At 46.9% G+C, this 26,832-nt stretch overlaps 1 protein-coding gene across 7 annotated transcripts in view; it reads right to left on the bottom strand.

Annotated features, from left to right (window-relative positions):
- Positions 1-26,269, bottom strand: part of MTUS2 (microtubule associated scaffold protein 2) — a 493,299-nt gene extending 467,030 nt beyond the window's left edge. For 2 of the 7 annotated variants that reach the window (XM_021065172.2, XM_084981300.1), the window contains exon 1: positions 23,486-23,748. The gene's annotated coding sequence lies outside the window, so the exon portion shown is untranslated. Of the gene's footprint in view, positions 1-7,204; positions 7,295-23,180; positions 23,413-23,485; positions 23,749-26,123 lie in introns of those variants that run through there. The other 5 variants (XM_021065173.2, XM_084981298.1, XM_021065171.2 and 2 more) reach the window with 4 other exon arrangements.
- Between the last annotated feature and the right edge of the window lie 563 nt (positions 26,270-26,832).

Here is a 26,832-nt window from a genome sequence, read left to right as displayed (position 1 = left end):
GGAAGGTCTGCGGCAACCCTGCATCAAGCAAACCTACGGCCCCATTTTCTCAACAGCATTTGCTTGCTCCATGTCTCTGTGTCTCATTTTGGCCATTCTCGAAAGAGTTCAAACTTTTTCATTATTACTCTATTTGTTACAATGGTCTGGTCAGTGATCTTTAATATTACGACTGCAAAAAGAATTACCACTCCCTGAAGATTCAGGTGATGGGGAGCATTTTTAGCCATCAAACTTTTTTAGTGTTTTTAGGGCTGTACCCAAGGCATACGGAAGTTCCCAGGCTAGGGGTGGAATCAGAGCTACAGCCGGCAGCCTACAGCACAGCCACAGCAACAACCAGATTCAAGCCATGTCTACAACCCACACCGCAGCAATGCCAGATCCTTAACCCACTGAGCGGGGCCAGGGATTGAACCCGAGTCCTCATGGATACTAGTTGGGTTCATTACTGCTGGGCCACAACAGGAACTCCTTCCATCAAGTATTTTTAATAAGGTGAGTACATTGTATTTTTTTAGACAAAATGCTATCGCACCCTTAACAGACTACTGTATAGTGTTAGGCATGAATTTTTATGTGCACTGGGAAGCCAAAAATTTCCTGTGGCTCGCTTTACTGAGATATTCTTTATTGCAGGGGTCTGAAACCTAACCCAGGATGTCTCCAACATGTGCCTGTATTTTGAAAACTGTATATATATTTTTTTAAAAACTGTATATATTTTTTTAAGTTTCTGAAGTCTAAAAATGTCAACTTCAAGGAGACTTTTAAACAAGGCTCTGTGACATCATTGGGGGCTCTCCCTTGCAACCTCTCGAGACCCTTATGGAACCAGAGGGCAGGTGCTGTCCCATCTTACGGTAAGGAGACTGTGATACAAGTCAGGTCACACACTCCAAACTGCCAGACCCAGGTATGAGCCACAGTATTCCCGAATGCCACATGGTCCTTGTCCTGGCACGCGGATGACCTGGTCCCGAGTGACCAAGGTAACCAATTGTCCACATAAAAGAGAGTGAGGAGGAATCCAGCTTATCAGAGACCCCACCATAAAGCCAGCGCTGCCACTACGTTATGTGTCATGAATAAAGGATCCCTCCTCTTTCCAGTGTCTTAAATGAAGCCTCGCTCTCACCTTAGTGTCTCAGTAGGTCTCTGCTGTGGAAAGAAGGGCCATGGACGTTTTCCTATTTCCCCTTGATTGAGATGAAAGAAAAAGGACTCCGCTGCCCAGTCATAAGCTTCCAAGTTGCCCCTTTCCTTCTACAAACATTCACTGAGGGCTCAGCCTGTGTCAGGTGTTCAGGGTCCAGGAAGATGGCAGTGAGTAAGCAGGATGCCAGCCCTCATGGAGCTCACATTCTGGCGACATGTGGGACCCACAGAAGCAAGACGAGAAAAGGCACAGATGCCCACGTCCCTCCCCCTCGTGCCAGGGCTGGTCCCCAACCTGCAAGGGGGTCAGATGCTTCTACAAAGACCCTTCTGCCGATCCTGGTCTCAAAGGGGAATGGCCCCATCTTAGCAGCTGGACTTGAAACACACACAGCATTTGTAAAAATCAGGATGCTAGGTACAAAGAATAACAACTATGAAAACAGGATAAATTAAATACACACTCCTTTTCAGGCAACAGCAGATCTGACAAAGCCATTTAATTCATTCTCCTATTGTCAGACAGAACCAAACTAAACCTCTAAAGAGTTAGAAACGGACCTTCGGGTCACCTCTCTGTGCAAAGTCCAGAGCTTCGGCCCCGGGAAGTCAGTGCCCGTCGGCTGATGGCAGCGCAGGGTCTCAGTGTTTCCAGAAAAGGGAAGATTCGGGGGGAGGAGGGGGATGCAGAATCCACATTGCCTGAAAGATGTGCAAGTTCGCGTAATGTCATACGGCACTTGAATAACCCATTCATTTTTAATTCTGTAATTTCTGTGATCATTTTATATCCGATGACCTCATCTGACATAATATGCATATCACAGGAACTTTTCCGGGACTCCCGCTGTAATTCATCATGAACTGGACGGACGCACGCTCCAATATCACACAGCTCCCTGCTATCTGCCTCTCAGAGCAGGAGCGAAGCCGCTGCCTCTGCCTACTGGCGGGCTTCCCCACTAATTACCACAGACGACACGGTGCCAGTGGGATCCAGGGCCCTGCGTGTGTGCCCTGGTGACCTGGTTTAATAAAATCTGGCCTCGCATCAAACAGAACACAGGTTTAATTCTGAGCCAGAGAGGCCGGGTAACAGTATGTATCAGACTGTTTCAGAGCAGGGCAGGGCGAACCGAGCCATCTTATGCACCATCTGAAAACGGACAACAGAGAAAGCGACGTGATTTCTTATCATCTTAGTGGGATGGTCCATGTGATTTCTATTGATTCTGCCTCCCCTCACCCCCCAACACCCCATTTCCTAAAATTCTGGGCCCTGGATTTATGGATTTCAATATTGTAAATAAATAAATACATATTAAAATGTAGTTGGTCTCTACTTCTGTGTTTTCTGCCTAAGGAGAAGATGGATTGGGAAAAAATTAACCTCATTATCCCTGAAATCAAGGATTCTGACACCCCACTGCTTCTCATCGACTCCTGAGAATGGTTTTCAAGCGGAAAATAAAGCGCACACACTGCTGAGATGCCTCACATACTCAAAAGCTGAGTATATTTCAGTCCTATTTGACATTTAAATATTTCAAAATCACAGGACCTTCTTTGGTGGGGAAAAAAAAAAAAAAAAGCAGTCTTTAAAAATCTCCAAGGCCACCAGGAAACAAACTGTAACCGACAGTCCCTTCGCATCTCATTAGAGGGTGCAAATTTCTCTCCAGGATCCCCCGGCCTTGCTCGGCTGGTGCCCTCCTACGATAGAGGACGCCCGCTCAGTTTTAAAGCAGTTCGGTCCATGAAGCTATCAAGCGTCCAGTGGCGGGGAATGAGAAAGGCTACTGACACCTCACAGACACCGAGAGGTGAAAAAGACTTTGAGGAGAGGGTGGGTCTGGTCCGGTGTCCAGGCAGGGGGTCCGGCCCAGTGGTTAAGGGCGTGGCTGGCCGCCAGCCCCCCTCCAACCTTCACCATTTACGAGCTGGAAAACGAGAGCGGAGGGAGCAGCTGCCCCAGAGTGTTTAAGGGTCAGTCGCTCCGTTCCAGCCGCCTGGTACCTGGTGCTACCAACCCTCTGCCAGGTGATGACCTGTGAACTCCCCTTTTCAAAAAGCTGCTCTTTGCAGCTGCATCTCGAGCGGGTACATCTTTACGTAACCAGCACAGCGCATCTCTCAGTAAAAGTCAGCACGACAGTTATCTGGATCATAGAGTGATGAGACAGGTCAACCCTAAACTCCTGAGGATTAATGACAACGAGACGCTGAGGCTGCTCTTTTGACACCGTGGTTTCGTTTTAACCTGTACGAAGCCCGTGTTTTCACAAATATTTTCTAGTAGCAAATATCATTTTTGCTATGAGTAGTAGGGAAAAATGGAACACAAAATGATTAGCTCAATATGACAGGTACCAAATACTATGCCCCAAACACACATCTTCCTACTTTCACTCTTTCCTTGGTATTCCAAAGGCAAAGAAAAAGACTTGACGTAATATGCATAAGCGAAGTGAAACTGACTGCCAAGCATTTATGCAGGGGGAGGGAGTGACTCTTAGTAATCCTTTTCTCCTTTGCTTTCTGCCCCTAAACTCATTTAGAAAAAAATCCAAGGAGTTTCCATCATGGCTCAGTGGTAACAAATCCAACTAGGATCCATAAGGATTCGGGTTCGATCCCTGGCCTCACTCAGTGGGTTGGGGATCTGGTGTTGCCATGAGCTGCGGTGTAGGTGGCCGACACGGCTTGGATCCTGCGTGGCTGTGGCTGTGGTGTAGGCCAGCAGCTGCAGCTCCGATCCTGCCTCTGGTCTGGGAACTTGCATACGCCACAGGTGCGGTCCAATAGACAAAAAAGGAAAAAAAGAAAGAAAGCAAGAAAGAAAAAGATTCACATCAGTTCTTTCTTCAAAACACAGACCATGTACGTGCGGTGGGGGTGGGGAGAGGTTTCAGATGTGAAATAACACCAGGGCCCTTTCCCGTAAATCACACTCACGGTTCTCCTGACTGATCGTGTGTTCTTCCGCCTCTGTGTTCAGAGGATCAAACACCACCACGCGCACACACACACACACACACACACACGAAAGAGATACGGGCCACGGCAGGGGTGTGGGAAACGAACCCCAGTGTTCACCAGCATCATAACCACCCTCTTTCTTGTGGTTCTTGAGGTGCAGGGCCGTCCTCCGGGGAGGACGAGGTGGATGAGGGGTACGGTCACAAAACTTGTTGATCCTTCACAGACAGAAGCCCCCTGGAGGTCCCTCTCCTCAAGTCTGTCGTCGGCACCCAAGAAGGCGAAAGCTTTCCCCGGGCCATGTCCTGTCTGTCTCTGGCCTGGCAGCTGCTCCTTCTTCATTCCCTTCCTTCTGATGAGTCATCAGTGTCCCGGGGGCGGCCAGCCCTGCACCATGGCACCCCAGCCGCCCTCGCCACCCTGACCACACCCACAACCACCACGACCTACCCGTGACTGACCCCAGTTACCAACCACCACCACCCAGCCCTTATTTTACTTCTTTATTTATTTATTGGCTTTTTAGGGCCACGCCTGCCGCAAGTGAACGTTCCCAGGCGAGGGGTCGAATCGGAGTTGTAGCCACTGGCCTACACCACAGCCACTGCAACTCGGAGCCCCCACAGCTCGTGGCAATGCCAGATCCCCGAGCCACCGAGAGAGGCCAGGGATCGAACCCGCATCCTCGTGGATACGAGTCAGCTTCCTTTCCACGGCGCCACAATGGGAACTCCCACATCGGTTCTTTTGATCTCGATCATACATCAGGCATCAGGCTCATTCACGGCCTGCAGGCCTTCTCCTGGACCCAACATTCCGCTGCCTCTCTCTCACCCTGCATGTGTCCGCCAAGATCCACCCACCAATAACAACGTAAGAGCAGAAGACAAAAATTCCTAAGCAGGGAAGGGCCAGCCATTACGGACACAGTCAACATTTTGAAAGCAACTACATGCTTTCGTGGGAAAAACCCCTCAAGTTTAAAGAGTCCTTAAGAACACGGCACAGGTGTGGATCCACAGAATCAAACCACTCGGAAGTGCTGGGAACCCGAAAGCACACACTCTCGACCACCAAACTGCAGGAACTCAGTCATTCGCTGGGTTTAGGTCTTCCCTCTACCGTTTTACGCCTAGAAAACTCAGGCTACCCCTCTGGCCTCCACACCTACAGCATCCACTGTCCCTCTGATAAGTCTCTTTCATGCAACCCATGTCCAGTCAAAGTCATACCCCCATGGTTACTTCTCTTCTTCATCCCCAAGGGCCAGAACTTAATAAAAGCCACCCTCCCTTACAATCTGTCCTGAAAGCAAAGCCAGCCTGGCAGTTGTTCAGGCTGCAAACTGCAAGGCCACCCCATGCAAAGGGGCATCACCCACACTGCTAGCAGCTCTATGCTTCCAAAAATGGTCTGTATTTTGGTTACAACTGTGATGACTTAAAGATGGGTGACTTATTTCTATCACAAGTTTCTGGCACATGGCAAGAAATTGTCTTATTCTAAAAATCAGCCTGGTCCAACCACTCTCTCATCAGATGGAAGTAAAAGTTCTGTGGAAAGGATGGCTTTGCCTAATTTGCACAAAATGCCATATGGACCAGCAGCAGCCCTCGGAAAAGCTTCGCTCAGATGTCTTCAACTTTCTGTGGTCTTGGCTGTTCACTAAAGCTTCTACTCAATAATCTCTGCACTGCACTGACTCCCCCCTCCCCTGCCCCAGGCTGATCTTTTGCTCTCAATAAGCACATCCTCCAATCAAAGCAAGCCTCTAACTATGACTGCATCCTCTCGTCCCACTTCTGTCAACTGATATTACTGAACACACGTTAACAATCTCACCGGAGAAGCTTCATTACCGCTAGGAAAGGGATGTCGGCTGTGGACACTCAACAAATTTAAAATCGGGAACCAAACACCTCGCTTGACCTTGAGTTTCAGTCAGTGTCTGCATACATTCCTCACATTTTGAAAAGAGGAAAATGAATTCATGCTTTCATATGAGAATCCACTTTCACGTGCCTGCATCATCAAGAAGAGCTACCGAAAATTACCGCCGCCATTTCCTATGAACACCAGCAGGTGTCGCACAACACGGAAGAGGCAGTTAAGGGCCCCAGTTAAAATGGGGTCAAATCCAAGAGAAATCCACATAAACTCACCTGGACCCCCAGAAAACAAGATTTACTGCCAGTGGGGACAATGTGCCCTAGTTGGCAATCCCGGTATGGAAACCTTAGAAAGAAAAGATCCAGGAAAATTCAGAAGAGAGGCGCTGGATCCAGGAAAGCACGAACAGGTGCTTCATTGTAACACTATTTCTCATTGAAAACTGCAGTGCGGGAGTTCTTGAGTCTCTGCAGTAATTGTGTCACAAATAAACTCTTCATGATGGGAGTTGTTTCAGTAAACTCACCGTTTTTCCATTGGCCATGTCTAGGATTTCAGAAATACCTCATCTTATATTCAGATTAATCCTCAATGGATTACATGACTTCAATTTTCTCTCTATCTTAATCCCTCAAGTAGTTAATGATCGGAAAACTGATTCTTAAATGCACCATATACATGAAGCATTTTAAGGACTTGAGACGTGGTTTTTATCAGGGGAAGAATACCTCTGATACATGAATAATCGTGTCCACTTTGTAGATCTTAATTTTCTTAAATTGCACCAAATTTATACCCCGTGATGCTCCTTAATTTCTTATAATTCAAAAGAAATAAAAACCCAGAGGAACTATAAACCCTACAATATTAACAATACTAACCTGAATTAAATCCTTAATAAAGCTGTAGTTCAAAATAAATCAGCAAAAATTACTTTCCTCTCTAAACTGTCCAGTAAGAAGATTAGTTGCTAAATAGTAGAAAAGATGCAAATTTTCCTCCCAATTGCTACCACAATACCACAGAATGCCTGCTATTATCTGGGTGGGTCATACAAAATTACTGATATGCGACCCTTCTTTACCTGCAAAAAATGACAATGCCATCATTTTTCCAAACAAGAAACTAAGAATTGGAAACCCTAGTGATTATGAAACAATGAAATCTTCAAAACTACCTATCGCTCTGCACACGCCATTGTTCTGCGCAGCCTCAGTGGTTCGGGTATTAACTGTCTCCCTTCCAGCCCGACACATCTTGACGGCACCTGAAAAACAATAAATGAATTGCCTCCAGCATTTGGAAGAGCTCGAGCGTATCTTTTCAGTTCTTCCTTCCCACCCCAGCCCTCTGCGCTGCCAGCTCTCTCTCAGCTTCCCCCCTGCAACAGTAAGAGTCTTTTCCAAGAGCATAAATGTGGCAGAGAGAAAAGCTGGGGGCTGGAAGGCAAAAAGGCAGGAGTAAGAACGCAGCTCACTAAGCAGGGCAGGAGAAAGGGAAGGCACATCAGAGTGGGTGAGGAGCAAGATGCGGGGGGTGGACGGGAGAAGGAGTGAGATGCACGGGGGAGACGGCAGAGGAGCTGCCAGAGCTCACGTGGGGGGAGCATCACACCACACCGAGCAAATCAAACCAAGTCCAGACGGCATGATGGGAGCATCTACTTCTGTCCAATGATATACCTAGTACCTCATCTATCCTAGGACCTAACCCGACCCCCACTCCCACCCATCCCCCACTGCTACGAACATCACCCCCAACACAAGAACCACCACCCCAACCACACCACCACTACCCATGCCCCAAGAATGGGGCACGAGCAATGCTACTGGAACTAAAACCAACAGAGCAGAAGCCCTGTAAGTGCCCCAGGGAGAAACTTCACTTGTTCACAAAAGGAGTTTTCTTCTGAGATGGAGTAGGAAGCGCTTAAGTAAGTAAGGTTCCCTCCTACCAGGAGACGCATTAAAGGAGCAACCTATCATAAATCATTTTTTTTTTTTGTATGAACATGTGACCGGTTGCCAAATAAACTTTTTTGATCTCTTTTTATACCATTCATCTATTTCTCACTCCCTGTTTTTCAAATCAGTTCTCTGAAGATAAGACGTAGGGTCAAAATCAGCATTCCGACTCTGCAGGAGGGTGGCAAGGTCCAAGGTGACAGGCTAGGTGAGACCCACTGCTTATTTGTATCCAATGAGCATTTAGAAACAACCTGAGACCGGAAGAGGAAATGCCAGGAGAGAAAAATCTAACACTCAGAGGCATTCTTCACTCTTCCAATGGTGACGTTCTCCTTACAACAGAGGTTGATCGAATGTGGACCACAGGACGGTTGAAGGAAAACGCATGAACCATGCCAACGGCCGATGCCAGCACTGTCAGTAACAGGGAAGGACACCGCTATTATCATAGTTGGCATGGCCACGGAAAAAGAGCTGCTGCAAATATAAGAGCCCTGCATTGACAAGCCCAGCTGGAACTGCACTGCCCACTGTAAAAAGGAAGATAGAATGAGACTTTGTGTTAATAAAGCAATTGAGTAAGCATAGAAACAACGTTTCAAAGTGCTCGCTAAGGTGCCTGAAGACTAAATGTACATGTGTGGAAGCCGCAAGGTTCCAACTAAACGAGGCCTCTCTGTGAAGAGCCAGAGGCTGCCTAAGAGCCAACTGGTCAACCTCATTCGAGGAGCCAGGCACTGGTAAACTGCCAGCACAGTCTGAGTAGGGGCTGCAGCACATCAGCCAGGCGGTGGGACAAGGAGGCTGACAGAGAAGGCAGGAGGAACGGATGCTCCCTATGCCCGGGTAAATAAATGGGCTAAGAAGGAACTCTGCATGTCCCATCACCGGGGGAATGTGTTACACACAGAGATTTCTGGACACCATCCTGAAACTTATTCTTGAATTTCAAGCATTTCTATTTTCAAAAGCTTCCTCTGGGGACCTCTGGAGCAGAGCCGGGCCAAGAGTCATGTTATGTACACTATTCACTGAATCTTCATCCTGAGTAGACTGCAGCATTCCAGGATTGCAGAAGAGGAGGCTGCAAGGCAGGTCTGAAAGCTCAAGTAACTCGCCCAAGATGCCAAAGTCACAGAGAACAAATTTCACCTGTGACTTTCTTCCTGAAGCTCTCCGGTGGGTGCCCACAGTCCAGTATGGAATACACTCTGAACTCCCTAGAGGGTACCCTCCAAGAACACAGCCCCCCCACCTCAGCCACAGCCCCCCTTCGGCCCCCCATTCACAGGCATGCTCCCGATGGACCCAACTTCTAAGCAATTTCCCAGGGCGGTCCTATGCAAGGCTCCCCTGCCGAGCCTCCACTCGTGCCTCCTCCTGGAACACCTGGGCCCTGCAGCCACCTCCTACAACACCTGTGCTCCTCACCCAACGCGTTTTCCAAGAGGGAGCTCAGCCCTGGCCTCCACGCCAAGCCCTGCCTGACCACCACTGACCCTTACGCCGGCAGAACCGACCGCTGCCTCCAATGGGTCCTGCCGTAATTCACGCAATAAAATAACACTTTCTTTTCTCTCCAGTATGACGTGTCTGATTAGAGAAACAGACCACATAATTTTTGAGAATGCGTGACAGTAAATGCTCTAAGAATAAACGCAGTGCTAGAGCCAAAGCCCGAATCTGCATCTGGATCCAATGCAAAACCAGGTCACCACGCTGTATCTCCAGAAGCCTTAAATCTCATTATATTAAAAAAAATAATAATAACTCCATAACTATCAATACCACGAAGCCTCTCGTGGCTACAAAACACTGGGTGGCTATTCTGAACTGAAAAGTGTAAAATACACAGCTGGATTTGAAAATTCAGTATGAACAAAGAATGTAAAATATTTCAACATGTTAAATGCTAATATTTTGGATATACGAGGTTAAATAAACCATATTAAAATTAATTCCACCTGTTGCTTTTTTCCCTTTTAATGTGGCCACAGAAAAGGTACCTCACGTTGTATGTCTATCGGACAGTGCTGCTCTATAAAGCCGGTATCTTCCTTATTAAGAAATCTGTTAAGATGATAACTTTCCCCGACGATGACAGAGCCACAGACACCAAAGTCGGCACGGCAGTGATACACAGCATGGCCCGGCTGGCCATACAGACGTGGCTCCCGTGGGAAAAGCCCACAGAAGGTTGTTTTCTAAGTTCTACCAACTCCCTGGCGTTCTCCTTCTCTAATATCAGCTGTGGTCGGTTGCCCGGGTAATTGCCAGCCTTCCTAAAGTTGCTCCTCTTCCCATCTAGAGGGCCTACCGAATTCTGAGGCCTGCAGGAAAAGACAGGGGCAGGACGAGGGGGAGACAAAACACTTGCCTCAGGCTCAAAATTTAAGCGGAACCAAAAGACCTCAGTAACCAAGATGGGTACATTTTTAAATAACAGCTTTACTGATCTGTAACTCAACTCACATGCCATAAAATTCACCGTTTCCAACAATGGGATTCAGCGGTTTTAATATACTCCAAAGCTGTACAACCCTCGCCATTATCCAACTCCAGAACGTTCAGCACCCGACAAAGGAACCCCGTCCCCATGAGCAGATACCCCACCGCTCTCCCTAGACCCAGGCCCTGGCAACCATTCAGCTATTTTGTCTCTAGGAATCTGCCTCTCTATTCTGGACATTTGATAGAAATGGAACCGCACATTATGTGACCTTTTATGACAGGCTTCTTGCACTTAAAATGTTTCCAAAGTGCATGCACGCTGTACTACGAGTCAGCACCGCATTCCTATTTACAAGTGAACTCCATGAATGAATCCTGTGTCATTGTATGAAGAGGCCCCATTTCATCCATTCATCAGTGGACAGACATCCGAACTGCTTCCCATTTGGGGCTATGATGCACAAATTGGTGTACAAGCTTTTAGATGGAGGTCTCTTCAACTCTCTCGGAGATATGCTGAGGAATGGGATGGCTGGGTTATATAGCAACTCTAGGTTTATAATTAGAGTCAACAATTTTCCACAGCGGCTGCACCATTTCCCAGTCCCACCAGCAATGTTCCAGGGGTTCTAATCTTCCCCAACGCTTGGTGTTGTCTGGGTTTTTTATGCCTGCCATCTCAATGGGTGTGTAGTGATGGCTCACTGGGCTTCTGATTTGCATCTCCCCTCATACCTAACCCTAACCACCTTTTCATAGTTTGTCTGTCATTAGCATATCTTTTTGGGAGAAATATCAACTTGAAACCCTTGCCCAATTTTTTTTGGTAAGGTTGGTTTTTTTTTAATGATTCTTATTTTTTCCATTATAGCTGGTTTAGAGTGTTCTTGTCAATTTTCTACAGTACAGCGAAGTGACCTGGTCACACATACATATACAGATTCTTTTTCTCACATTATCCTCCATCCTGCTCCATCACAAGTGACTCAATATAGTTCCCAGGGCCATACAGCAGGCTCTCACTGCTTATCCACTCCAACGCGAAGGTTTGCATCTACTAACCCCAGATTCCCAGTCCATCCCACGCCCTCCCCCTTGGCAACCACAAGTCTGATCTCCAATTCCATGAGGTTCTTTTCTGTCCTTGCCCAATTTTTAATTGGTTTATTTGTCTTTATATTGTGGAGTTGCAACCATTCTAGATATACTTGGGATACAAGTTCTTATTAAACATAATTTGTAAAAAATGTGCTCCCCTTCTGTAGGCTTTTTCTTGAAGATATTCTCTAAAACACAAAAGTTTTTAATTTTCATGAAGCCCAACTTATATGTTTTCTTTCGTCACTTAAACGCTTTTCATTTTACAGCTCAGAAATCATTGTCTAATCCAAGATCGTGAAAAGTTACTTCTGTTTTCTTCTACAAGTCTGTTTTAGCTTTTACATTCAAATCAATGATCCATTTTGAATTAATTTTTGTGTACAGTGTGAATATTCAACTTCATTCTTTCACCTATGGATATCCAGTTATCACAGCACTAGTTGGTTTTTCTTATTGTTTTTTGTTTGTTTGTTTTGGCCTTTTAGGGCTGAACCTATGGTATATGGAAGTTCCCAGGCTAGGGGTCAAATTGGAGATGCAGATGCGGCCTATTCCACAGCCACAGCAATGTGGGCTCTAAGCTGCATCTTCGATCTACACCACAGCTGGTGGCAACGCCGGATCCACGACCCACTGAGCAAGGCCAGGGATCAAACCTGCATCCTCATGGATACTAGTCACATTCATTTCTGCTGAGCCACAACGGGCACGCCCCAGCACCATCTGTAAAAGGCTAGTCTTTCTCCTTTGAATTGTTTTATCACCCTTGTTGAAAAATCAATGACCGTAAATATGAGTTCGTTACAGGACTCTCAATTTCATACCTCTGATCTACACAAAGTTATACCAGTATCCCATGATCTTTATCCCTGTAGCTTTGTAGTAACTTCTGAAATCAGGAAGTGTGAGTCCTTCAACTTGGTTCTGCTTTTTCAGGATTACTTGGACTATCCGGGTCCCTTGCATTTCCATGCGAATTTCAGGATCAGTTTGTCAAATTCTGCCAAAAGGGCAGCTGGGAATACATTGAGTTGTGGGTCAATTAGGCTACTGAAATCGCCAACTATTACTACTGGAGTTTCTATTTCTCCTTTCAATGATGTCAGTTTTCACGTATTTGGGGGAACTGTTGTTAGATGCACATATGTTTGTAATTGTCACGTCTTGCTAATGGACTGACCCCTTCATCAATACAGAATGGCCTTGCCTCCTATGATAATCCCTTACTTAAAATTTATTTTGTCCGACATTAGTACGGTCACTACCAGGTCTCTTCTGGTTCCTATCTGTGTGGTATATCTTCTCCCGTCCTTTTACTTCCAAACTATTTCTGTTTGAATGTGAAATGGGTCTGTTGTAGACAGAACACAGTCAGATCATATTTACTTCATTCTGCCAGCTTCTACTCTTTTATTGGTGTGTTTAATCCATTAACATTGAAAGTAGTTACCGGCAGGATTTACATTTGCCATTTTACTGTGTTTTCTGTACGTCGTATGTCTCTGCTCCCCTTTTCCTCCATCACTGCTTTCTTTTGTATTAAATACATATCTTTGCGTACCATTTTAAGCTTTTGCTCTTTTATACTTTTTGGTTATTTTCTTCGTGGTTTATGCTGCCTTGACATTCACACAATAGCTCATTTTACTGGTACTCTGTATTTTTTCCATGGATTGAGTTACTGTCTACTATTCTTTTATTACAACCTGAAGGATCCCCTCGAATACTTCTTCCAGGGCAGGTCTGTTAGTGACCAACTCTCTGTTTTTATTTTCCTGAGATGTCTTAATTTTTTCTTCTATGTTGAAGGACAGTTTTACTGGATACAGAAATCTTAATTGGATGGTTGTTCTTTCAGCACTTTGAAAAAACCAGCTACTGGCTTCCATGATTTCTGATGAGAAGTCAGATGTCAATCTTACTGGGCATCCCTCGTACCTAGTAATTCATTTCCCTCTTGCCGCTTTCTTTGCTTTGGCTTTCAACAGCTCAACTGGGTGTAGACCATTTATCCCGGCGTAGTGACCGTCTTGGAGGTGCAAGTTAAAGTTTTACATTAAATTTGGCAATTTAGTGGCCATTGTTTCTTCAAGTATCCTTTCTCCCTCTTTTCTCCTTCCATTAGGCATGTCTTGGTACTCCGGAAGAATAAAGTTCTGTTCATTTTTCTTTATTCATTTGGCTGTTCTGCAAACTGTGTAATTTCAACTGACCTACTTGCAAGTTCACTGATTCTTTCTTCTGCAATTCCAAGCTGTTGTTGAGGCCCTTTAGAGATTTATTTTTTTCATTTCAGTTATTGTACGTTTCAACTCCAGAATTTCTACTTCGTCTTCTTTAAATAATTTTTCTCTCTTTATTTATAAACTCTATTTAGTGAGACATTCTCATATTTTAATTCTTTAGTCACAACTTCCTTTCATTCTGTGAAACATTTATAATTGCTGACCTAAAACATGTGTCTCGTAAGTCCAATATCTAGACTTTCTCAGGGACATTTTTAATTGTTTTTTTCCCTTGTGAATGACTTAAACTTGCTTGTTTCTTTTTGTGTTCCAATTGTGTGTTGAAACTGGATTTTAAATAAGACGGCAACTCTAGAAATCAGAATCCACCACCCCAACCAAAGGTTTGTTGTTGCTGCCATTTGCTTTTATTGTTCCCAACACGGTCCATTTCCTGGACTAATTCTATAAAGTCCATTTTCTCTATCATGCGCAGCCACTTAACTCTCTGCCCAATTTGTTTCAGTGGTCAGCTAATGATGGGATAGAGATTTCCTTAAATGCTTTGAACCAATATGTCTCACAGCCTTTGCTGTGGGCTCTGGGTGTGTATTGACACAGGCTCTCTATGCTCTGATAGACAGTTTACAACTCTGCATGTTCTTACTGCTATCAGCCGGAGATGAGAGACTAAGTCCTCCTCAAGTCTTACCTGGCTATGTGCACCTGGGCCTTCTAGATTCTAAGGAATATGTCAAAGCTTTTCAAAGCCCTCTACGGAGACCTCTTTTCCCAATTAGGCCTTTTAAGTTTTTAGGTTAACCTCTTGTTAACCCCAACTAGAGTAACCACCTGGGGAAGCTGTGCGGTCAAGCGATCAATTACCACTGACTATTTTTAAGAAGTGCCCTAAGGCTGTTTACATCGAATGAGTTCCAAGTCAGGAGCAATCAAAACGAGCTCTGAAACAGAGCTTTTCAGGGAGCCGCTAAGCAGATCATACGGTGACAATTTTCTGAGAATGGGGCATTTGGAGAACTCAGAATCTGCTCTGTCCCCTCTGGTAGCCTTTAGCTTTCAAGGCTACTATGGTGCTGGGAAGGGGCAATGGGAATAAATTTAAAGGCCACGAAGGTCACTGTTCTTACCACAGTTCAGTCTTTTTTCTTGTACAAACACCCCTTGGATTGCTGCGAGTCTTTGATCAATTTCCAGTGCTCTAAAGTAGTTTATTTTGACAATTTTCGCCTCATTCAGTGAAATTTTGTTCTCATTGTTGTTTCAGAAAAGAGAATTTACAGAATGCTCTTACTCCAACATTCCAGAGGTGGTTCCAAGATAAATGATATTTTTAAAACATAAAAATTAATGCAAAAAAAATCCCTGAACAAAATATTAAATTTCAAATTAGAACATGATCTGTAACAGTGTCATGCTACATTATATTGGAGCCTGACACAAAAGGAAAAATTAAATACTGATCCTGCCTTTCTAAAAAGCTGATACTTTGTTCATGAATTTTGCATTACTTTTTATTTTTTAAACCATATTAATATATTATTAATTTTGCATTACTTTTATTTTTTAAACTGTATTAATATACTATTTATTTATGTTGCTTAGTTTCTTAACACCTCCTTAAATTCTGTGCCTGAAGAATTTAGGCAACTTCCTTGCTAGTCTCTTTCTAGTCCCGACCCTGGAGAAGAGTGATTTTCAGACCACATCTCTGCTTCTTTAACTCCCCAAACTGAGAAATTAGTTCTAAATCACATTCATATTCTATTACAATATCTTGTCAAAATGATAATTCTAAAATCTGGCAGAAAAACATCCAGTATAAAGGTTTGGTGTCGAGCACAAATTAGTTATAATAAACAGAATTCTTAGTGCTAGCAGAGGCACATCAGGCCACTCAGTCTAAAACTCATTACTAGTCACCAGTTAAACGAATATAAAATCTTTAAAGAAATACTTGACAGTCTTTAGGAAATCAAATGCAATATCTGGCATGTCTGCTATACACCCTTCCCGAGATACTGTGCAGCACTAATAGAAAATACACCAAACTTAAAAATATCCATTTCAACCCACATCATTCTGCTGCACGATTTCAGTTCTCAAATTGGCTGCTTCTGCAAATAAACTGATAGAAATATAAGAATTAGAGACAAAAATATGTTTGGCTTAATACGTGGCAACATTTCCAACCTGAGAAGACAATTATTTGTGTGTAAAGAAAGACGGCCTGTCTTCAAAAGCTATTTTGAGTGAGTAATCTTAAACAGCTTAGCACAGATAATTAATTCTGGGTGATTTGAGATGACTTCTCTTCCACTGTCATTTAGCAGAGATAGTGCTCACACAAAGTTTTTAGATTAGTACTTTGCAGTAAGTCTGGTGAAGCGTGGAAATCTAACTTCCCTATTAAGTGTTCATTATTTGCTTCTGCTATTTTATCGCCATTGCTTGTAATCCATGGCTCCCTATTCCAGGCTTTGTCCGCGCCACTTTTAAAAAGCACTTAAAATCACTATATCAATATTAGCCTGTTTCTGGACAAATTTATTTGCCTTATTACAGGCTTCAGGGAAGCTAATACACTATGTTGGCTTTTCATTTCTGCAGGTAAGTCGAAGTTCCCAAAGTCAACATCCACCTGTCATGAGTATGGGCTTAGCCCTCAGCGCATCCACTGCTGGCTCACCATTAATGACCATGTGCACACACCACACATGGTCTAAGAGAACTGAACCTGCTGGTTCAATGGGGCTACAGGTGCCCAAAGGGTGGCGAGACTAATAAGGAGACAGACGTCTTGAAGGGTCACATGGTCTATTCTCTATGGGACAGAGGAAATACATCTACCTGAAGAACAATACTCAATCTTAGGTTTAAAAAAAAAAATCACTCAACAGATTGACTGAACAATCTCTTCTTCTACCTAAACTGTCCATAAGGAGTTCCCATCGGGGCTCAGCGGTAACGAACCCAACTAGTATCCATGAGGGCACAGGTTCAATCTCTGGCCTTGCTCAGTGGGTTAAGGATCCAGCATTGCTGTGAGCTGTGATACAGGTCGCGGATGTGGCTCAGATCCCACATTGCTATGGCTGTGGTGTAGACCGGCAGTCACAGCTCTGATTTGACCCCTAGCCTGGGAACTTCCATATGCCGCAGGTATGGCCCTAAAAAGACAATAAATAAATAAATACATACATAAATAAATAAAGTTCATGTTAAAAAAATAAACTGTTAATAAAACATGAAATAGAAATAAGAAAAGAAACCAAAGTAACAATTCTTTACAGATGATGATTGTCTATCTAGAAAATTCAAGAAAAAGAGCCAAAAAAAGGTTAGAATGGATAAGAATTTCAAAAGCGCCCAGTTACATGATTACATCTTAAAACCAACAGCTTCCTGTATGTAAATTACTGGTTATACAGACGCCACAGTCTGAATGTCTGCATCCTCCCCAAATTCCTATGTTGAAAACCTAACGCCCAAGGTGATGGTATTAGGAGGCGAGCCCTTTGGGAGGTGACGGGGTCTTGCGGGCAGAACCCTCATGAACGAGATTAGTGCCTGAACAACAAAGGCCCAGAGGGCTTCTTGCTTGCCCCTTCCACCAAGCGAGGACAGAGCAAAAAGGGGCCAGGTATGAACCAAGACGTAGGGCCCTTAACCACATCTGCTGGCACCTTGATCCTGGGCTTCTCAGCCTCCAGAAAGATGAGAACAGATTCCTGATATACATTGTTATAACATCCTAAAGGGACCAAGACAATATAATGTAACCATTATGCATATCTATAACTGATTGCCTGCATAACAACAGCCAATTAAAAAAGGAGAGTATAAAACACCCAGGAATAACTTTAAATCCCCATTTTCCAAACATGATAGGGCATGTGGAAGAAGCCTGAAAACTGAGAGACTGCACAAAGCAATGAGAGGCACACAGAAGGGGCAAGAATGCCAATCTCCTGTGCATGCCACCTTCCTAATGCCACCTGCCAATCTCCTATATGCGCCACCTTCCTAATGTCACCTGCCAATCTCCTATATATGCCACCTCCCTAATGCCTCCTGCCAATCTCCTGTGCATGCCACCTTCCTAATGCCACCTGCCAATCTCCTATATATGCCGCCTCCCTAATGCCACCTGCCAATCTCCTGTGCATGCCACCTCCCTAATGCCACCTGTCTACGTGCTCATTCAGGCTTCTATTATTCTCCTACCTTCCAGCAAACAGTCCAAAGAACCTTCATCTATAAGGAAGGTCCCTATGGCTGTGTCAGAGGCAGAAATGGTTAGAGGCTAACGGCTTGAGGAAGCAAACAGCTATGTATCCTCTCCCAGACCCGTCCTCCCATGCACCCCGCAAGGCTAGGTCTTTCTCCAGCAGAGAGTTCCTGGCTGCTGCTCTCCACTGGCTTCTCACCTTCTCTGGAGGGATCCATGACCACCTGCTGCCAGGTCCACACACATGTTTTCTCTTCTTTCTTTTTTTTTGTCCTTTTCAGGCCCACATCCACAGCACATGGAAGTTCACCAGCTAAGGGTTGAATCAGAGCTGCACTGGCCGGCCTATACCACAGCCAAGGGAACGCCAGAGCTGAGCCGCATCTGTGACCTACGCCACAGCCTGCAGCAATGCCAGATCCTTAAGCCACTGAGTGAGGCCAGGGATCAAAGTGACATCCTCATGGATACTAGTGACATTCTTAACCGCTGAGCCACAAAGGGTACTCCCCCACACCTGTTCTCAGGTTGGTACACACAAGATGGCCACCGAGCAAACAGGAGCCTTGTCAGCCAATGAGCAATTTCCCTTCCTCAAATGGGAACCAACCCAGGCACCTTTAGGCCACGGGGCTCTCTGGGGCTCAAGTTTCACCTCAGGGGTTGCTCTAGGTTCTTCACATTTTGACATTCCCTGAAAAAGAGCAGCATGGTTCCCACATCAGCATCCTTTATTCGTCACAGTTCTATCTGTTCCTAGGAGACTTCAGGGAATCGAGCCTGAAAGAAGACTTTGCTGCTGGCCCCTTTCCTACAATAAGCAATGGGAACCATCAACAAAGACATCCAACCACCGCCACCACCCCCGCCTGGCCCGGCCCCCACTACTCCTGGTTTATGTAACGGTCTGGACTGGGTTCCAGAAGCCCTGAGAGGCCCTGAGCTGTACCTGAACCCAAGCCAACACATAAGGCCCAAGAGAAACACCATCACTCACAGATACAACCTCATGCTCCTGGAAAGGAGGGCCCAGGGTACGTCCAAGAAACCAGCACAAAAGAACGAGAGGGGTGGCTGCTGCTGAAGAGAAGCACCGGCCTCTAGCCTGCCTGCAGCGCCAGGGCCCCCACTGCCCCTCTGCCTGAGGGCTCTGCACTGGCTGCTCCCCACTGGGGAGGTGGCCCCCCAGACATCCGCGTGGCTCACTCTTCATCTTCTTCGGGGCTCTGCTCGGCAAGGAGGCCGCCCCAGTCCTGCAGGACACAGCCACACTCATTCCGCACCCTTATCAAAGGGACAGAGAAAATATTATAACTGTAAATTGGCCTACTAAATTCTTAATAAGAGGGAAGTCAGGGGCATATCCTCGGGGGTTGGCTGGAACAGGAGGGAAATCCTTTTGGAAGCCTTGAGCTTTTCCAAACAGGAACTTAAGGGGACCGGGTTCCTCCCAGGGCATGGCCTCAGGCCGCTGGAAGCCATGTTAGCGTTTTCTCACGTCTCTCAGTGTGTGTATGCATTTGTGAGGTGGGGAGTGGGGAGGGGCAAAACATTGTGTTGAAAGTTGCAGTTCTTATAGGGCAAGACTGAGGCCTAGTCAAGCAGAGGGGTCAGCGGGGCCTGACTAAAGTCTGGTCAAGGGGAGTGTATTCATGGATGGATGGGTGGATGGATGGATGGATGGATGGATGGGTGGATAGGTGGGTGGATGAATGGGTGGGTAGGCGGGTGGATAAATGGGTGAGTTGATGGAAGGATGGATGAATGGATGGTTGGATGGGTAGGTGGATGGACAGATGGGTGGATAGGTGGGTGGGTGGGTGGATGGATGGATGGATGAATGGATGGGTAGGTGGGTGGATGAATGGGTGGGTTGGTGATGGATGGATAGGTGGGTGGATGGATGAATGGATGGGTGGATACATGGATGGATGGATGGGTGGGTGGATGTATAGATAGGTGGTGGATGAATGGGTGGGTGGATGCATGGATGGGTAGGTGGATGGAAGAGTGGGTAGGTGGGTAGGTAGATGGATGGATGGGTGGATCGATGGATGAATCGATGGATGGGTGGGTAGATGTATATATAGGTGGTGGATGAATGGGTGGGTGGATGGATGGATAGATGGGTAGGTGGATGGATGGGTGGGTAGGTGTTTGGATGGATGGATGGGTGGATAGATGGATGAGTCAATGGATGGATGGATGGATGGGTGACTGGAGAGTGGTGGAGGGGTTAGAAGGGTTGGTGGAAAAGGGGTCAAGATGGTAAGATCTGAAGCATCCAAATTCAGATATGAAGTAGAAATAACACCAGAGAAAAAAGACAAAGGCTCCACTCTTTTCAACAACCTCCTCTCCAACATTCCTGTGGCGGACATAATAAGGCTCCCACTTACTCATAAAACTGCTAATGGGAACGAGTCAATAGTTCATCCTAGCCCTTCCCAGCCTGCAGGACATTTTCTGGGCCTGAGTTTGCTCCCTGTTTAGTGTTCACATTAAAGACGGATCCTGAGGAGTTTACAGGAAGGTCTCCTACGGAGCTGATGCTATCTGTTCCCATTAACTTTTTATTAATGAAGCATCTTTTGGTGGTTCCCTTTTCTTCCTTTCCCCTCGGCAGCTTTAACCCACTTTCCTCCCTTCACCGCCCCCGTCCCAGCCTCTCCACCTCCCGCTCACACTCGGATCCAAAAAAGCCCCCGTTTGTGCGAGATCACAAGGCAGAGCTGGTTCTCCAGGTAACCACCTGATTCCAGCAGCTCCACGCAGCCCTGGGTTAGAGCAATTTGCATTTGCTCCGCAGCTCAACTACAACGTTGACCAGATTTCTTTTTCTGTCTTTTCATAGGACGTTAAAATAAGATAAAGCATTCTTTAAAGTTAACGTTTGAACATAATTAGAAGACACGGCACATCCAGGGTTTGTGGAGTCTTATGTGTGTATGATGGGAAGTGGGAGGGGGGAAGCGAGTCTTCCTTATTTAAAAAAGAATCCAAAATTACAAATACAAACTTCTCTGGCTGCAGGAGCAATTGCCAATGGCTCTCCCGGGGGGCTTGAACGAAGCTGGAGTGAGGGGCCCTGAAGCTTAAGATTCATTAGCTTCCCAGTCAATCCGCCTCTGCTGGGAGATATAAAAGACCAGCGAGGTTTATACCCGCAGCATTAAAATCTCTAGAAAACCGCTAAGCATAACAGTCTTCTATTACATCAATCCTCTAGATGCTATTCTTATCTCCCTTTCACAAACCTCCATCCCTGCTGTTCCCTCTAATTTGGCAGCAGCAATTCATTATAAAAGTCCATGTGCTGGGCTGGGGTTGTGCATCTTCCCCTGTTCTGGCTTCAACAACCCGGTACTGTGTCCATTATGTAAGAGCCAAAACAGGGACTTTAATGGAATACAAAAAGCAGAGTCGTAGTTCTTACATAACCCTTCACAAACCAGCCATAAGATCCGCCCCCAGATCTGGATATTTGGAATTACATAAGGTAGACAGAAAACACTCATTCAGCAGCTAGGTTTATTTCCGACCTTAAAGACAATAAAAGCTTTCTGCACTTAACCTGCTGCTCTGTATTAACATGGGCGAGCTTTGAATTTGATGGAGAAGACTATCTTCACTAAGACACAATCGTCTTCGCACGTAAACATAAAGAAAGACCCTGACACCACTGCTCAACTTCACGGCTACCACTGCACAAAGCAATGTCCCACTTAGGATTCCCTGACAGAGTCTCCATGGAAGCATGGTCCTCAGTAAACATCAACTCAGGACGATGGGTTGTTTTTTGGGGTTTTTTTTTTTTTATTTTTGGCAGGTTAAAAAAAAAAAACTCAAGAAAAATATTTCAACAAAATACAAAAGTGTCCGATGCTATAATTCAACACATCTCCTTTCCAACACCATTTTTCTCTCTCCATATTTCTAACCACTCATTTTGTACTTAAACCACAACTCAGGTGGAGCCACACCTCAGGCTATAAAGGCACAAAATTCAAAGAAAGAGTGCTATCCAGCGGGTCTCTCCCCCCCCCAACAGTATCACAAGGAAGCTTTCAACGTTGCTAAGGTCAGATGTCACCAAAACGAGTTAGACTTGTGGGGAGGGAGTCACAAAAGGACATTCTCGGACCTCGGTATATCTGTTATTTCTACTTCTGTCTTATTCTTTCCTGGAAAAAAAAAAAATCCATAAATATGAGCAGAGGTTTAAAGGGTGGAGGGATCTTGAATAACTGGCAGTTCGTAATTACTAAGTTTCCATCAGCTGTAAAAATAAAGTCATTCAATAGTTTACAAGCCATAAAGGGTGTCTGTGGGATCTTTTTTATTACCATCCATAAGTAAAGAATTTTCACCAAGTTTCTTAATAGCCTCTACGAAACCTATTTTATTTTTCTAATGTTTGACAACTCGACCCAATGAGTTCAGAGAAAGGCCCTATATTATCCTAAAGAATACGCTTTATTGTCTTCAAGTAAAGTTTTGGCTAAAGCAAAAATTATGACTTATGACTCTGACTTATCTTCAGCCTCTCTTCTTAGATGCTCTGGTAATCACTTTCATAACTTTACCGATGAACACATATTTTTAAAAAGCACTTATATAACAGAGCGTACAGGCGCCTCTGGTATCCTGCCAAGAGCACTTCTTTCCGTGTTTGTATTTAAAATAGAATGGTAGTAACATCACTTGTGTGCCTGAAATTCCTTCTGTGCACAGGCTCAGAATGAAAAAAAAAAAAAAAAAAAAAAAAAGCGGGGGGGGGGGGGGATGTAGCAAACCATTTCACTGCTTTACCATTATAAAGCTCAAAGGAACTAGCACATGCCTACTATATTAAGACGAAGACGCAGAACAAATTATCCAAAGCTGGGGGTGTGTGGGGAGGCGGGGGAAAGGATTCGGTTCCACTAACCTCCAGCCCTTCTGAATCAGAGGCTGTTTAACCTGGCAGCAAGCGACGGTGCCAAACGAGCTGCAACACCTCAGCCTGAGCAGGATGTAGGCAGGAGGGAGTGAGTGCTGCGGCGGCAGAAAAGCCAGAGCGAGCCCCCGCTGCGGTCTCTCCCCAACTCCGCGCGGGTTCCCAGAAGGCAGGCACCGGAGCCCGGGCCGACCCGACGGTGCAGAAGAGGATTCGCTCACCTGGGTGGGCAAGAGCCGAGAGAGATGGCCAGGCTGCCACCACTGCCCTTAAAGAGCCCCTCATCCCGGACCAGGCTGCCACACGCCGCCGCCGCCGCCGCCTCCAGCTCGAGTTTTCTATTTGGCGACGGGTCTGGACTCTGCCCACCGGCCAAGGAGGTCCGCCAAAGGGGTGGCTCCAAACTTGCCGCGAGGAGCCAGCCGAGGCGGCGCAGGTGTTGGAGGCGGGGACGCCCCCGCGCCCAGCGCCGGCCCGCCCGCCGGGTCCCGCCGCCCGCCCACGCCCGCCCGCGCCCCTCGCTCACCTCGCGTCGGCACCGCCCAGGCCGCCGCCCCCGCTCGGAGCGCGCCGTGGCCGCTGACGGGGACCTCCGACCGGACGCCCAGGCGCCCCCCGGACGATGCAGCGGCCGCTCCTCCGGCCGCCTCGCCCGGACAAAGAGAAGCCGCGGGGCGGGCGGCGGCCAAGCCCGGGCCTCGGAGCGCGCCGCGCAGCCCGCGCAGCCCGCGCGCCTCGCTCGCGAGGTGCGGGCGGCGGTGACAGCGGCCGGGCGGCGAGCGGGCCCGCGCGGGAGGGCGGCGCGGGGCGGAGAGGCGCGCACCCCCTCCCGGCCGCCCCGAGACGCACACGCCGGGGCCCGCGCCCCGCGCCCCGCAGCCCCGCCGGGGAGCCGCTGCGCCCTCTGCCGGCCGCGGGGCCGCCCTGCGCGCGCCGTCCCGCTGCGGCTCCGGGCAGCCCCCACCGCGCCACCGAGGCCCGGAGCCTGCCGGTGACCCCAGCGAGGTGGCCGGGGCTGCAGGGCAGGGGGCTTCGAGGAGCAGGACCTGCGGTCTTCCTCTGAGGGAGAAGAGGGAACGGCTTCGAATGCGGGGGCAGCAGCACGAGTTTGGGCTCAGCACGGGGAACCTCGAGGGCAGTGGGATTCCCGAGGCACGAGGAGCCCGAAATGATCCTCTAGGAAGGTTTGTGGGAAAGGCAGGCTTTTCTTTCTAGAATCGGGTTTAGTTCTATATTTAATAAGCTCCAGTTGTGCCTAACACTGGCCGAGGGGTTCCAGAGAGCCTCTCGGTAATAAATGTATTAACCACTTCCCAAAGAAACGCTCCCAGGGAGGCTTGAAAAGGCAGGCGAGGGCTGAGACCTTTGGCTGCCTCTGGTTCAAACAGCAACGCAATAAACATTATAAAATGGAATCGCTGGTGCTGGTGGTCGCACTATTTAGGTGTTGGGGGTTTTTTAAGAGTAGTGGGCTCTCTCTTTCCAGATCACCATGTTAAACAATGTTTTACACCGGTTCATGTCTGAAACACTGCTGGACCACCAGGCAAAGGGAAATCATGAAACGGTACCTTTTTCTGCACACCACTGTCTTTTCAAATGATTCTAACAGCTCTCCCTTCTCCTCTGGAAGAATCTAGGGCAGATTTCATAGCTTTTCCTGTCACTTTCCAGTGCTAATAAACAGTCGGTTTCTTTGGTATTAAAAAGTCCCATCCAGTCCAAATCAAAACTTCGGTCCCGTTTCCCGCTCTTGCCTCCCACCGGCTCCTCGGGAAACCCAAGCTCAGAAGCCTTTGAGGCCTTTCCCTTCCGGGCTCCACATCCTGGGCCGGCTCGGTGCAGACTGGCTCCGCCAGGGTGGTGGGTGGGGAATCCGTCCTGCCCGGGCTCTGGTCCTGGCTTCGGGTCAGCTTCTCTGCGGGTGTCTCTGCGGCGTCACGTGACCTGGCGGGCCGAGCCTTCCTCCTCGGTCAACCACCCGGGTCAGCCATCCAGGTCAACCCAACCATCCGGGTCAACCATCCGGGTCACCGGCACAGCAGCACGCCCTCTTCGTTCCCTGCTCGCAGGAGGCTCTGATCGGCCTCTAGGAAGCTTGTCATGTAGGAGTCAGGAGGCTGCGGGTTCATGTACGCCCGCAGACCCCAGGTGGTCCATGCCAAGCCCTCCGCGGACTTCTCCAGAAGCCTTTCTGTGCATGCAGTGGCCATACCCCTCCTCTCCCTCACAGCACTCTGTAATTCTTGCTACCAACCTTCTCCCACTCCCCCCTCTCCCTAAAATTGGGCTGAAGTCAGAACCCTTATGCAGCAAATCCTGCAGAGGTGGCCCAGTGCCTCTATTTAGAGTGTGGAGAGACCTCTTTCTGCGGTGGCCATGGACTTGGGCCGCTCACATCTCCAGAGTGTAACTAACTGATGGGCCTCCAGCAGTCACACCTTTGATCTACCCTGGTGCTCACACGAAGGTCGCACACCCCCCCAAGCTGTTCCCACCAAGGTCGCACACCCCCCCAAGCTGTTCCCACCAAGGTCGCACATCCCCCCAAGCCGTTCCCAGCCCTGGCTGACTCTGGTGGGAGCACTAGGTGATGGGCCATGTCTGCCTAATGGAGGACACGTCCCTTGGGCAGCCTTTGTTCTCGAACTCTCTATTGTCCTGCCAAGGCTTTCTCAGAACTGCCTCCAGCCCGTAAATTTGCAATCTCTGCTTTTGTTTTTTTGTTTTTTTTTTTTTTAGGGCCCCACCCACAGCATACGAAGTTCCCAGGCTAGGGGTCCAATCCAAGCTGCAGCTGCCAGCCTACACCGCAGCCACAGCATTGTGGGATCCAAGCCAGGTCAGCAACCTACACTGCAGCTCAGGGCAACGCCAGATCCTTAACCCACTGAGCAAGGCCAGGGATTGAACCCACATCTTCTTGGATACTGCTCGGTTCCTTATAGCTGAACCACAACGGGAATTCCATAGTTATTTTTATTTAATCGGACAACATCCATCTTTTCATTTGTAAATATAATTACTTATTAATTATTATATAACTATATTAATTATTTGTATAGTTGAACCTACTCTGCCATACAATTGTGAGCTTTCTACCGGTCCTGCTATTTTTTTTTTCCATATTTTCTGTCTCTCTTAGAATGATTGATTGTCCTTACCTCATTTCTATCTTCACATGGCACCACGTCTACAAATCTTGGTTAACAATTAACTCTCTCCTCAGGCTTCTGTTGCCACTTCGCTGACGTCAGCTACTGGTTCAGTTGTTACACAGCATGAGAAGACACAGAAGAAGGTACATATGCTGTAAAACAAATAACACGGGTGAACCCATAACCCAGTCAATCACTTGCATCCATCCTAACTCCTCTGTCCCCCTCCCTGCCCTCGTTCCGCCCCTAAAGGAACCCACATCCTGAATTTTACGCCCTTCATTCTCTTTCTTTTGAAACAATTTCATCACATGTGTGTGTAACTGAATAACATATTGGTGAAATTTGGATTTTTAGGCTTATAAAAATGGCATCATACCTAATGGGAGTCTGCAACTTGCTATGTTCACTCAGCGTTATGTTTCTAAGATTCGCCTGTATTATGGCACATAATTGACGTTCAGTCATTTCTCACTGCTATTAATATCCATCGTTTTCCTATTCAGTTGCTTTCCACTTTTTTTAAAAATTGTGAATTCATATGAACAGCTCATAAAAATCACCTTGTGTATTGGAAAGCCTTCAAGATTATCTAAATGTTTGTGCGGTGTACCAACAGAAGCATTGGCTGTACCAGTGTACGTTTCCACCAGCAAGGGTAAGTGTGTACCCCACTTTTTCTCTTTCTCCCCAACACAGGACATGGCAAGATGGT

The sequence above is a fragment of the Sus scrofa genome, chromosome 11 (genome assembly GCF_054392235.1).
Source record: "Sus scrofa isolate SSC_HxYL_T2T_F1_AM1 chromosome 11, Sscrofa_HxYL_maternal_Yorkshire_Landrace_v2.0, whole genome shotgun sequence".
NCBI classification, from domain to species: Eukaryota; Metazoa; Chordata; class Mammalia; order Artiodactyla; family Suidae; genus Sus; species Sus scrofa.
Note: the sequence above shows the minus strand (reverse complement) of the source record. Positions and strands in the feature narration are given on the sequence as shown.